The sequence below is a fragment of the Bos javanicus genome, chromosome 1 (genome assembly GCF_032452875.1).
Source record: "Bos javanicus breed banteng chromosome 1, ARS-OSU_banteng_1.0, whole genome shotgun sequence".
NCBI lineage: Eukaryota > Metazoa > Chordata > Mammalia > Artiodactyla > Bovidae > Bos > Bos javanicus.
The window spans coordinates 33,139,981-33,152,145 of record NC_083868.1 but is presented as its reverse complement, the minus strand read 5'-3'; the positions used below and the strand labels follow the sequence as shown (position 1 = coordinate 33,152,145).

The 12,165-nt window shown below is 35.1% G+C and overlaps 1 protein-coding gene across 5 annotated transcripts in view; it reads right to left on the bottom strand.

Annotated features, from left to right (window-relative positions):
* The window catches only part of CADM2 (cell adhesion molecule 2), a 1,278,284-nt gene that overhangs the window by 1,264,578 nt on the left and 1,541 nt on the right, over positions 1 to 12,165 (bottom strand). The gene's annotated exons all lie outside the window — the stretch shown is intronic.

Below are 12,165 nucleotides of genomic sequence, written 5' to 3'. Positions count from 1 at the left end.
CATCAGAATAAGAGTCTCTTAATGTGTAAAAACATTAAATACTGAATAATGCTTGAGTAGCTATTAAAAATAAATTTTAGTAAAAGGTATTTTAAGAGCACACATTTCATGTTATACTGACTGCATTTTAAAAGATCTTTAGGTGGAAAGTCAAAAAGAAAACACTATTTTTTTCAGTGTGTCATCATCCTTAAGATCCTATACAACATAGTGCTGAAGAACAGATTTGGTTCCAATCTCCCAATCCACAGATGAAAAAACTGAGCTGCCAGAGAAGTATCTTACTCATCTTCAAAATGGTGGCATGGCTTTGATAAGAACTTTGGTCCCTTGATTCCTACCATTACATCTTGATGCTGTAGGGCACTTGCAAAAATCAAAGTCTAAAGTTAGTCCAGGGGTATCTCTGGACTTTCACTACAAAATAAAAGACATTCACCAGGCTAACATCACTCCCACTCCCACACTAAATGTATTTTAATATGGCAGTTGATGATATTCCACTCAAGGATTATGGGTATCCATTATTGCCTCTATCACCAAATCGCTCCCATTCTCCATCTCTGTACACCAAGATGATGAGAAGCTCTCAGAAGGAAAGATTCCTAATGCCAAATCATGTTTACTCTATTTTATAGTATGAGTATGATAAAATGATAAAAAAATTATCAGTCTTTCCAATCTATCTGTACCCAACTGTCAAACATGGTTGACATATTATAAAACACTATCACTTCCTTCAAAGATAACCTGTTTTGCCTTGTTGGCAGTCTGTATCTGAACAGTCAATAAAATTAGGTAAAGCAAAACAAAAATTTAAAGTAAATTTGACTTCAATGTCCTCTATCAGACCTCTAAAAAATTATGAACTTATCCCTCTACCAATATCTTTACCTTAGCTATTACACAGAAGTGAAAGGATACAGAGAATTAAAATTCACAATACCATTAGTTTTACTTCACTCACAGCATTTCTATATTACATATATAATATATAAATATATATTATATATATTTATATATATAAAACAAGCCAGTGGACAAGAAACTATCCTCTATAAATGTTTCTTGACCTTTAAAAATGCATTCATAAATATTATAGAACACACAACTTATTATTCATGCTAGTTATCATAAAATATTTTTATATAAAGACAATGCACTTTAGTACAATACCATTTTGGTGAATATTATGGAAGTTGTTCCAAATTTGGTGACCCTACACAAGAATGTTGATCTGAAATGCTTTAGCATTTAAAGTGACAAAGGTACTTCCCTTATATCAAATTGAAAATTCAATTTCTGAGTGGGTCATTATGACAAAAATGCTGAGATATATAAAGGTATGATAATTCCATACATTTCCAGTGTTTCAGATACTACATAGTTACACATAAAAAATTAAAATATGTGACTTCTAATCATAGATTTATAGGAATATCTCAATATAATGAATAAAATTCAGTAACATATTAAAATAATTTTTTATAAAAACAGTGACAGAGTCAACAAAGTTTGACTATCTTCCCTTTTTGTCACTAGGCTCTGAAAAGTGGATCATCAGGGGCTGAACAAAAGCCACATTAAAGATGAAGTTATCCTTGCCTGACTGCTACATCATACTGACACATCTCCATATAAAGCAAGATTTTAGATACAGAAGCTATGCAAGAATATAATTCTTAAAATTAACTTTATAAAGTGGCAGCAGCCCTCAATGAATTGAGATAGTTTAATCTACTTTGAATATCTGTTAACTGAATGTTTATTTCTACATGAATTGATTTGGCTTCAAATGAATCTTAACACAGCCTACTTAACTTTCTTTTGAATGCCAAGAGTCAGGAAATAGTCAAAAATCCAAAAGACAATGGGTAAAATTGATTTTTTAAATTTGAAAGAACTATGTAACTTTTAAGAAAAACTACATTTCTCTGGGACATTTTCAAAAAAGCATTCTTAAAACACTTTATGTGGAAATAGAGTCACTACAAATTGAAGAAAGTCTTTTCACCCCTGGAGTTCAGCACTAGTAACTATATTTAAATTCTCTTAAAAAAAGTAGGAAATATTTCCATTCTACCTCCCACTGTCTTCAAAATGTAAAAAGAAAACTAAATCAAATTCAACCACAGCAAACATGTGTCCTCAACTGTAGAATTATGGCTAAGCATTTTGAGTATATATATATAATTTATTTAAAAGCCCTTTTAAATAAAATGAATGGAATCTCCCTGAGTTAAACTGAGAAAAATATACCCTGAATCTGTAGGACTACTCAGAGCACCTTTACTCTACAGCTTGGCAATAACAAAAGCAGGTCAGTCCTCACTGATAATCTGGCAGATCAAGGTCAGTCTGTAATTCCTCTTTGTTTATACATTTATCCAGAAATACTAGCTACTCTAAATAGAACAATAAGATGATCTGACTTCATATTTACCCAAAGTCACCATCAGGAATATTTTAGGGGCCAGGAATTGTAAAAAAAAAGACAAGAGATTACATTGCCCAGAGAAATCAGGGAGTTCAAAGCCATGATTCAAATGTTTTCAGGGCAAATTTGAAGTGACTACCTTAACTGAAAGGAGTGATTCTACATTTTTTGTGAAGTATGTCATTATTAAGCATGATATTTCTTGGTATCCTTTTTTTTCTTCTTCCTGTAGTTTAAAATGAAAATTGATTGCAAATATTTATTCTATTCAGAATACTGTATTGGCATTTTGGCAATTATTAGTACTTAAATATTATTTGGAACCAATTAAAAAGATGTGTCAAGATTAAATAGACTGGAAGAGAACTAATCAATCAGTGAAATGAAAACATTAAAAAAAGACACAGGCCAAACATTCGATTAGGCACCTGAAATAAAATGAAGACTAAAACCTAGTACTCTAGGGGCTTATAGTCCACTAGAGGAGACATTCAAAATGCTATAAGAAAAATCCATGTAGGGGTTATACAGATCATAACATAGACAAAATAAAGTGCTTAGTTCTCTCATAAACTAAGAAAACATAAATGCTTAAAATATTCAATAAAGGGCAGATGGTAATCTTTTGTCTACTAAAACACATCAGATTCTGGTCCAAAATTCCCATGAAAAAAACTCCTATGTGTTCCTGAATATTAGCATTTTTAGCTACCATTAATAATAATATGGTATAGAAAATAATTCAGTTGTGTAAAATAATGAAACAAAAATTGGTTAAAATTGTTAGTAAATTAACTCATAAAATGCTTTTACACTGTAATGATCAGAAAAAAGAAAGAATGGTTACATTTACAAGTTAAACTTAAATTTTCTGATTATATATAACACACAAATACAAGCAAATCAAGGGGTACAATTAAGATAAGTAAACTTTTAAATTCATGCAATGTAGGAAAATGTCCTCCTTATAAATGGTGACATGTACTAAAATGGGCAAATTATTGCAGCTATCCCTCCACAAATGTAGTCTCAATATATACATATTTTCCTCTTTCTCCTTCTCTCTCATTCAACATTCCTATATATTTTCACAGTTCTCCACACTGCATCCAAATCAAAAAGTGAAAATATGTCTCAAATTTGCCAATGCACTGACATTTAGCAGCCCATGAAGATTGCAGACTATCAATACTATCTAAAAATCTATAGCCTCAAATAATAAACAGTATAACTTCGAGATCCCACCATAGCAAGATGTGTTAATGGGCTAGTTAGGGAATAGAGTATTGATTTAGGAACAATTTCTGATTCTTCTTTTTATTTGGGAGAGTGAAAGGGAACAATTCCTATTCGGGATAAGGGATACACATTTTCACTCATTATTTTTTTTTTTTTTTCAATCCCAAAGCAAAGAACTATTTAGAAATAACAGACACTGTATTCTGTATTACAATGGTGAATCTCATTCTGCCTTGGCAGAGTAACTAGTTTAAGTGTAGAAATGTGAGTAACTGCTTGCTATACTAGAGTCATAGATATAAGATTGCCTTCAGAAACATCCTTCTCTGAATACCACCTACACATTAATACATGACAGTGAACTTACAGCCAGACCCCTGTTCTATCCACATGATCCCTGAAAAGGCTTTGAAATGAGGACACACGCATAATTAAGGCACAGTGAATATCACAGTACATGTAACAAACTAGAGTATTATGAATCCTTAGGGAAACCTCATAGAACTAATACATTTTCTAAAGAAAGCTGCACATGAGTAAAGAGAGCCTAAAATGCTAATTAGATCCTCTCAGTGAAGGCTATAGAAAAGTTGATTCTTGAATCCTGAAGTTGGGCACAGAATGGAACATTTGTATACAGAAAGACTGAAGGGTGGGGGAGAAGAATTTGGCATAAAAGCCCTTCAATAGATGATTTACATAATTTTTGAGAAAATAAATGAAGCAAAATAAAAATGTAACAGTGGGTGAATTCCAAACCTCCTGAAAGGGTTAAGTAGGAGAAGTGATTTCCTATTAGAAAAGGGTTATGTAACAACAGAGGGAAATACTCAGCCTAGCATATGCTAATTTAGTCGGCTTTGCCAGGCGTTTCTGTGTGTTTGGCTGGCTGACTCACATTCCTTCCCTCCTCTTTTTGCCATTTTTATTATGAGACTAAGGAGGTTGAATGCTCACAAAATGCAATAATAACAATAACAAAAACAACTAAAAGCACGTTGTATGTGTTTTATCTTTGCTAAAACACTGGGATACAAGCCTTGGAGGTTGAAAGAAAAAACACCCAATCTGGATGTATTCAGTACATAGGTTTGGTAAGATTCCTTTTAACTGTTTTTCACTCCCTGTGAATTTATTTTAATGGGTCTTTCAGGTTGATAGAACAGTGCAGAGTGGGGTATATTATATTCCTAGAGAGTGTAAAGGAAGCTGAGTTACTATTCAGACTTCGGTCCATAAAATATAGATTGCAATAAGGGAATGACAAATCAGAAGCTTACTGTGCATTTTATTTGCTTTTAAATACAAATATTCTAATCATCCCTCATTTCAGCCTGTCTACTACTTAAAATTAAAAGCAGAAGACATATAAAGTATAAGAAGGAACGGAAGGTAAAGGTGTCAGGACATTTTCTCCTGGGGCGATATAGGACAATCTAACGTAAAATATGAATTTATTACAAAAGTAGAAACATATTTTACGCACCATAAATTTTAGGCTTTGATGTTTGAGTAAGCATTAAGGCAGGCACTTGCATCTTTAAAGGCAAACAATTTTAGCAAAGAAACAAAATATTCCCTTACAAGAACAAATTAATTGGCTTTATAAATTACACTGAATCAATATAACAGTTATACACTTAGCAGTCGGCAGCACATCTTTCTCAGGAAAGGTGCTTTCTTAACTCGGTTCTCAAAGATGACTTTAGATAAACAATGCACCGTTACCATTAATAAACCATCATCAAATCTATAAAACTAGGGGGGTTATTTAGCCTATAAAATGACTTTTATATCTGTATGTGTAGTTATTTGCACTATATGATTACACTTAGCTTTAAGTTTTTTTGTTCCTCAAAGCAAATAAATGCTTATTGTTGTTTTCTAAACAATCCCTAGTGACGTCAGTATGTAACCCCTAGAATAACTGCTTAACTGTGGCTAAACAGGGGCATCCCCGTCAGCATTCAAATGGCTGAAAGATAATTTCAATATTCAAATGAAAACGATTTGCTGACTCAGAAAGAGTAATCCCCAATGCTTAATAATAACTGTCTTAATATTTACTTCAAAGACTTCTGAAATAGAATGTGAATAATTAATGGCCAGCTCTTTCCAAGGCAGATCTCCTTACAACCTCAGCCCTGCCTCTCTATTCAGGTAGCAGTAGGTTCTCATCACTCAGTTTCTCAAACACAAAGAAGATCCAGAATAAATGCTCAGCTCTATTGCAAATTCAGAAACTGTAAACCTTGCACGTGTGTTTTTAAGTGGAAAAGTTAATCACTGCTGCAGCCTAAAAAAATGAATTCAAAAAATACCTTTTTTAACCTTCAGAAATAAGGTTAAATAATCAAAAACAAAATAAACTTTTCCTTTTTCCTCACACTTCATCCCTGAGTGCTCCAAACTCTAATTACACGCAAAATTATAAAGATATTCTTCAGACCTAAAAATTACTGTACATTTTAAGCTTGTACATATGTGCATATATAGAGATAAATGATTGAGGAATATTTCCTTTCTCAATAATTACATCTCTGATTTTGGCATTAATATTTAACTCATACCTAATTAAACAGAATATTTAGTTTCCTAACATATATATATATATATGTATTACATATTACTAAGATAAAACTATTTCATATCATCTAAAGAAACTCACTGAACACATAAACAGGACCAATTGGACTCATTTCTAGGATGAAAATCAATATGCATAATATGCTCAATTATTTTGATAGCAAATGGAATCAAGATAAACAATGCTACACTAGTTATTGTCATCTGATAGGCTTCTTTTATAGTCTGCCCATAATAATTGCCCCACAACTCTTGCTTTTATTAAGGAACATATTTGATGCTTTGCCTGTGTGATACATAAAATTTTTTAGAAAGGAGATATTCTCTACTGGTTTGATGTTAACAAAAATTCCAATCTATGGCACTAAATAAATGGTAAAAACATACATTGAACAATTAATTCCTATTTCTTTTAAGACTACTGTATTCTCCCCTAACAGGAAATGCTCTAATAAGGAAAAAAAAAAAGCAACTAACTCCTTACTCGCTAAAGGAAGAGAAAGATAACAGTATTTGCCAGCTCAACATTCATTAGGTCCAACACATGTAAATAACTGCAGAAGAATTAGAATTCTTAGAAGCCTTAGAATGCATAAGAATTCTATTTTAACTTTGCTATTAATTTTCATTAAATTGAACTGTGGTCCTGATAGTTTGCAAGATAATTTCAAGTTTGCACAATTCATTTGATGAAAATGTTGATAATTTTGTTAGGATTTATTTATTACATTAATGTCTAAACAAATTATATATTCTCTCTTTAGCTTTGCCATGAGCTCAAGTGATTAGAAATACTCTTTGGATTATTTCTGGTCATGAAGAGTTGAAGCATGGTTCATGTCCACTACAAGCTATGAAATATGAAAAGACTTCCTATTTCAGTCACGCCACATGACTGCTTTCCTGCATGCGTTCTGCCTGCCGCTGCAGAGCACATTAGGCCTGAGATGCCATTTGCATCATCACACAGCAGGGGGCTTCAGCTGCCACAGCTCTAGGTTAATCCTCACCCACCTCTTTACACAAGGAATTTGCAGAAGATGTAGTTTTTTGATACTACAGAACTACACTCCAAAAACGTTTGACATTTTCAAATAAAATGTTGGTAATGAACTTGTCCTTTTAAATATTTTAGGTTAAATCAGTAAATTTAAATCATGTCTTCTCTTTTTTTCCCCCCTCATGAATTGAGTTTGTGATCTTATGCAAATATCTTGATTTTTTTAATTATGGAAAAGAAAAAAATGGGTAGGGAAACGTCATGTCAAAGAGCAACTGATCAAATTACATTCATTTAAAGATGTATATCAACAGCTATCACTATGATAATTTTCTACAGGAAAACTGTTTCCTAAACCAGTAAGACCTACAAAATGTTAAAATTAACTCATATATGTGTGTGTGTGTGTATATATATACATGTAATTTAACAAAGTATGAGTGCTGATGTGTTATGAAAAGATACCTCTTAACTACATCATACCTAACTAAGATATACCTATCATTCAAACCAAAACTATTTATTATGCATTTACTAAATTAAGAATAAGTAAAGCTCAGGGCTTGCCCTCAAGAAGCTTAATATAAACAAGGTAGCAGAGTTGTTTTTAGGAGAGTAAACAAACCTGTAACTGACAATTCCACAAAGGACTTCTGACTTCAATTTGTGAGTTCTACTTCCTTGATTTGTAACTTCCCTTTTTGCTGCTTCCTCACCTACTCAGCCAGTTGCTACACAATGGGCGATTTTGCCAAGAAGGTTTAATGAAGTCTAGTAAAACAAGGACTCTCTATCAATACATCTCATAGAATGCATGTCAACATAATCAAATAAAACAATAATATGATATGTCTATGTTATATTACAAATGTACCCCAAATCCTTCACAATAGATAAATTTTACTTCTCTCAATCATTTTATACCCCATAGACTCTTTATTTTTAAAAGAAAATTGATTTCCATTTGATGTTGATTTCAGGCCATTTTAAAATGCATGCTTAGGATGTCTTCCAACATTATTGCACAACTATTTCCTGTTTAAGTGATTTAAGTAAGTTTTTCTTTAAGAAAAATGACTATCTCATTAGTTAAATCTGGGAAAAATATTTTTCACGTATTTGATCTTCTTGTGGAAAACGCAGGAAGAGACTATCTCAGTTGATGCTTACCTTTGTCATGTTGTATTACCAGAGTTCTACTAGTTGTAGACACAAGGGAAAAAACAACAAAATAAGCTTCCATATCTTGATACTAAATTAATCTAGGAACTCCTCATATTTACAAAGAGATTTTCTTAATTACTAAGTGTCTAGTGTTTGTTTAAGTCATAGTCATTGACTTGTGTATAAAACCTACTTTTCAAAGTTTCCACTGTTAATCAAAAAAAGGGAGGAGTGAGCTGTATCTCAGGAACTGCATTCAGCATAAAAGATGAGCTCATCATGACTAAGGTAGAAGTAAAGAAGCGAGAGAGACACGCTTTTAGGAAATATTAAGTTATCAGTATTTTATTTAGTTTGTATGTATATTTTGCATTACCACATGTTTTCTAAAAATGTAATGGGAGGTGCATGACACATACTGAGGCAAGTAATATGCATGTTGAACAGACCTTTAACTTGAGGATCTTTCTTTTTACACACAACAAATTACTTACTACAATGTCCCACAGTAAAACACACACATCCACAAACCCTAAAACCCCAAAATTAGTAGTGGTGTTTTTTGTATAAGACCAACACTGAACAAGGAAATAAAGTTCTCGGCAAAGTCAGAATCTCTCTATGCATGTCTATTTTGCCCTTCTTTCCTTTTTGTCCTTTTTCAGATTGTTTCCTGTGCTAAACAAGAGAGTCTCCATCTTTCCAGTGTCGCTTCAGGCATGGAAAGGAGCCCAGCTACAAAGAGGGTCAGCAACTGAACTGAATCTACTCTGTAGACAAGAAGAAGTCTTAGTTACAGGTGGCAAGTTTTTACACTCCTCATTCTAAAGAAATTTTTTTTCTCTAATGTGTCCCTTGCCCTTGCCCAGCTTTTTCCTCTATATCTGATAGAGGAAAATTAAAATAAAATAAAAAAGGGTGCTGTATAGCGTAACGCTGAATCAAATTTTGTTATCTAAGTAGTCTACATTCCAAGTTATACTCTGGTCAGAAACATGTTTATTTTCTATCTAACTATTCATTGCCTAAAGACTTGTTGAGGACGAACTAGTAGATGTTGTAGAATAGAACTATTTAAACCTTTTTTTTACAAAAATTCATTTTATCTTGAATCTTACCACTGACTTACCACTCTACATATTAACAAGCCAAAAGACTGAGTTTGCTTCCCAGGAAAAGTAAAAAAAAAAAAAGGTGACAATATAAAACAGTGAAACCACAGGGAAGATGTGTTAAATTGAGTCTTCCTGTCTAAAATGATGCATACTGCAAGAAAGGGGATAAATACAAAGGATAAATACATTGATTAGTATGACTTAAGTGATAAAACCACTGTAGTGCTGATAATGCTAAAAATAAGAAGCTGTAGACAGACTGCCTACAGTATTTGCCAAGTCATAACTACTAACAGGCAGAGCAGACTACCCCGGGCCAAAATCAGTTGCTCACTAGTTCCCCCGCTACCTCTCCTTCCTTGTACATAGGAAAGACCTGCTAGATATTTAATCTATGTCCAGGAAATCAAGCTTTCATTCTACAACCTAACCAAGTCCTAATAAAACAGTAGAGTGGTGGGAGAAACATAAACCTGGACCCTGAAGCAGCGTTTTTAGCCAAGACCAAGACAAGGAAGGCACAAGAAATTTGTTTGAGCAGGAACTGACAGTATCAACAAAGTGTGATGTGTCTGTGGAGCAGTGTTTGATAAATGTGAGGCAGCCATAAACATGAGAAGACAATCCAGTGGGGCTTTGTGCCTCCTCCCACTTCTAGTTTTTTTTTTTTTATCCCGCCCCCCCCTTAAATCCTATTCTCTCTCTCCTTTGGTGTATTAATACAGCCATCTAAGGTGCTCAGAAGTACACATATATCCTTGAGCTGGTTCTCTTTGCCTGGTTGCTGTGATAGGACACTTATTTATTTATTTGGGCCTGCCGCTGGTGCTGCTGCTGGCTGCAGTGGTGCGTTTGCTCTGGTATACCCACACCCCTTCCACCCTTCTCCCCCAGTCTGCTGTGAAAAGCAGCACTGTCTTAACATTTGGTGTACATACTTAATAAAAGAAACCCAGGCCCTTAATAAAAAAGAATGCAGCTGAAGGAATCTCTCTGAGTAGAGAAAGAGTAAATCCTCCTTCAGGCTGAGAGAGAGAGACAGGGAGAGAGAGGCACCAGCAGACAGTTATTTTGCAGTGCACTGAATAGACAATTCACAGGGAAATGTTGAAGGCAGAGAGGAGGCGACCCCCAAGTGCAGTCCGTTGCCCACATGCTCTATAATAAATAATCTTGCACCAGCCCAGTAGTGTGTGCAGTGACGTGCCGGGGCCAGCATACACAGATTGGCAGGGAAAACACATCCAGTGGTGCCGAATGTTCATCACAATCACCAAATTAACTGATTTCCCCACATCACACTCCCCTTACCCGGCGTGGTGCGCTCATGCGCGCGCGCGGGACGCACACACACACACACACACACACACACACATACACACACACACAGCAGAGCTGAGAAATGCAAGTTACTGAGAGGTGAAGTGGGGTCTCTAGGAGGATGTTTAAGGACGGATTAGAAACCCAAGTAATGTGTCAGCCACCGGATTACTGGCGCGAGGGTGGGGGTGTAAGCGCTGAGGAATGGGACCAGAGGGTGGGGGTGTAGGCGCTGGGGAATGGGACCAGGCGGCGTTAAGCAGGAAGAACAGGCTGTCTGCCTTTTCTCAGGGATTCTGGCACATGACAGATCAAAAATTTACATCAAACATAAAATACACAAAATTACCCCGAAATATTCCAAGAAATACCTCTGCAAGTTTGGTTAGCTAATTCAGGAAAATTCTGCCCACTATCTCGTCTTTCACATTCATAAATATGCATAAATAAAATACGGTCCTGATCTATATCCTGGAGGAGGCTAGGAAACAGGATGCATTCCAAGAACTTGCTGAAAGATGGTTCATTGACCTCATTTAAATCCTCCAAAGGCCGATTGGGTTTTGTATGCCTGTGGTTCTATATGTCTTACTTTCAGATTCCTTTTACCCAGGGACAAATACATTTGATCAACTTATCTCTCCTATAAATACACAAATGATGACAGAGAGGTTAAAGGTGGGCAAAGATTTATGAAGAAATCAAGAGTCATCTATCTTAAAAAAAAAATCATATGGACCATAATTTCACATCCATCCTCCCTGTATCTCACATTCAAGCCACATCCCTACACCACTCTCTTCAAAGCAACAATCTTCTGCCTTACAGCCCCTGCCCACTCAGTTCTAGCATGCCGCCTCTGCCTCCACCACCACCCAAAGTGTGCTCTTCCCAGGCACTTTTACTCCATACACTGCCATGCATTTCATAATCATCATCGTCCTCCCACTGCACACAACCTCCTCCTCCCTCCAAAAGCAAGGATCTGGCGAAAAGTGCACCCCAGTTCGCTAGCCAGTCTGCATCCAAGCCCAATGATTTGCATAATAACAGTGTTTTGTGCGGTTTCCCTCCGCTGCGGTCACAGGGGTTCTTACATTTCACCTGAAAGGATGATATTAATTACGGAAAAGAAGCGTCAGAGAGCGGGATGGAAAGGTAGGGAATCTAAGCTAAAATCCCTTAGCACTAAAGTAACTGCCAGGGTGCACACATTTCTTGGCTTCGAAAAAATGAAAAAGAAAACCACACGGGCTGAATAATAAAAAGTCAGTTTGTTGATAAAGTGGCTTTGGGTCTTTTAA